Raw genomic sequence first — 2593 nt, 5'->3', positions numbered from 1 at the left:
GTGGGGCTGGGAAACAGCCCGAGGGAGGGGCTGCCCCGAGAGCCGGGCGGTTCCCGCCGAACCCCGACGACGAGCCCCCGGTACCACCCTCCCCGGGAGCGGGGTCTCACCGGGGACACGAAGGGGGAGCCCGACGCAGGGGAAAGCCCCCGGACTCACGTCGGTTCCCCGAGCCGGGAGAATTCCCTGCTGGTCTGAGGCTGGGCGGACGCTCTGAGATCCTGGGTAGGGGGAAAGTCTTAATTCCTAGAAATTTCTCCAAACCTCGTCTCGGCGAGTTTTCCATCCCGGCATTCAGTGCCGTGTGGGGCTTCATTCTCCTATGTTTAACTCATAGGAGGAGGATGAAGGAGGGGAGGGGTAAGGGAGGAGAGAAACCTCCGAGTTCAGACTTTAGACAGAAAATGCCCCAACCTCGAGATGGGCAAACGCCATGAGCAAACCCTGCCACACTTTGCTATCTCAGGCGCCCCTCTGGCACCCAAAAGCCACCCGAACCACGCTGGATGTCACAACTTCTGCTCCGTGCTTCTTAGGGTCAAGAGAAGCTTATCCCTTGGTCCCTCTCCTTCCTCCAGCCTCCCAAAGGATAGCAGCACAGAGGAGCCACCCCAAGCCCACGGGGACAGTGTGGGAGCTTGCACACCCAGGCCACAGCCAGGCACCCAGGGAGAGAACCTGCACCCAAGGGATGTGATCAGTGTCACTGTGACCTGCCTTCCTGCGAGCTCTCCTTCTCCAGGCGCCCTTCCAGCGGGCATTGACTTTGGGAGCACGGTATAATTATCTATAGCATTTTCAGTAGCCCCACAATGGCTTTCCACGGGCAGTGCATTGTTCTTGACACACATGCATTGTTCCTGCATGTCCATCAATTCTCATTTACTTGTCATGGTGCAGAAAGCATGGAAAAGGGGAAGGAAGGGGAGGGGGGAAAGAAGAGGGACAAACTCAACCCCACTGCAGCCACAGAGCTTGCAAGGCTGGGTCTGGCTGACTGCAGTCCTGTATCTCTCTGCAACTGTCTCCCAGCAGAGAGGAGCTCTGTGGGGAAGTAGCAGCAAGAGCAACTGGAGAGGCATCATCTTATGCGATCGACTACTGTTTTCACATCTGAAGAGAAGCCTGAATCAGGGCCCTGTTGCCTGAAGTGTTGCAGGCTGCCTCACAAAGTTTAGCTGGGCTGAGGCAGTGAAAGGCATCACTTCTCTCTGCAGATCTTTGCTTTTCTTTAATCCTTAACCCATCGAGGTCTGCAGTAACACTGCTTAGCAGTAACTAATGAGTGTGCAAACCCTACAATTAGCCCCACTGATGAGTGGGGTTTTGTAACATGGCCTCTCGTACATGTCCTCCCACACAACAATCACATGCCCCAGTCCCAGTTTGCACCAGGCAAGATGCTGTCAGGGTTGGCCTGACTCAGGCACTTGTTGGCTGACCAGGGGGTTTGATGACCAGGGCTGTAACCGATCAGGGGGACCCCTGGGCCCAGCACAGGCTACTCAATACAGCCTCGAGGTGCTCTCTGGCCTGGCCCGGGCAGAGGAGCATGGCCCAAAGAAAATCCACAGCAGACCAGTTCTCCCAGAATCAGCTCCCAAACTGTCCTCTAGGAAAAGGTATAGAGACCCAGGCTACAGGGGGAGTGGCAAGTCATGATTTGTGTTAGCAGGACTGGGGACTTCCAAGTCTGATACATGGGCCATCGGGGAAGTCAGAAGTCCAAATCGAGCACAAGATGAGCTAGTGAAATCCTGCATATTTTGTGGAAGGAATATAACCAAAACTGCAGGGACCAGAGTCCTGCAGCCACCCAGGACTGAGCATGCAGCTTTGTCTGAGCCGTGCCTGAAGTCAGGGCTTGGGGCAAGAAGCTGTGCCACACAACCCCCGACCTGGGCAGATGCACAGCTGCCTTCCCAGAGTATTTTAGCTTTAGAGCCTCAGTTATAAATTATAACACCAAACCGGCTCCCAAATTCTGCGTTTCTTGGACGTTGTGTTTTTTTTAAACAAAGCAAAACCAAAAAACCCCCACAAAACCCTAAAAAACCCAACACACAACAGAGAAAGTTGTGGGCACAGCATGAAATAACGCCCGGCATAAGATTAAAATAATTATGAAAAGAACAATACATATTTGCTTTTATCCACGCAGTAATTAGAAACACTTTTTAAAGGATACTCCTTATTCATACTACTGGTAGGAAGTCAAAAAGTGACAGAATCCCTTTCATAGTACTGGTTTGATATGCCTCTTAATTAAGGGCTGCATGCCCCTAATTTATTAAAGCTCATCTATTCATCACGTGTGTAATTGACGCTGGAAAAAATAATAATTACAGATCTCTGCAGAGTGGTTTTGCCCGACTTCGGTCCTGCTGCCGGGGAAATGCCAACCAAAAGCCCCTTTTCGGACGAAAAATGAGCGGCGCAGAACAAGCGCCCGCGTTTCTCCGCCAGGGTGTTTCTCTGACCAGGGGTCCAGCATCCCGCACCCCCTACCCCTCTGTTCTCGGAAAAACACCTCGGGTTTGGGGACAGGGCCGGGGCCGGGCAGACCCCGGGCCGGGAGGGCGGCGAGGCTGGG

This window comes from Athene cunicularia (assembly GCF_003259725.1).
Source record: "Athene cunicularia isolate RWA chromosome 13 unlocalized genomic scaffold, athCun1 chr13_part1, whole genome shotgun sequence".
Lineage (NCBI taxonomy): Eukaryota > Metazoa > Chordata > Aves > Strigiformes > Strigidae > Athene > Athene cunicularia.
Note: the sequence above shows the minus strand (reverse complement) of the source record.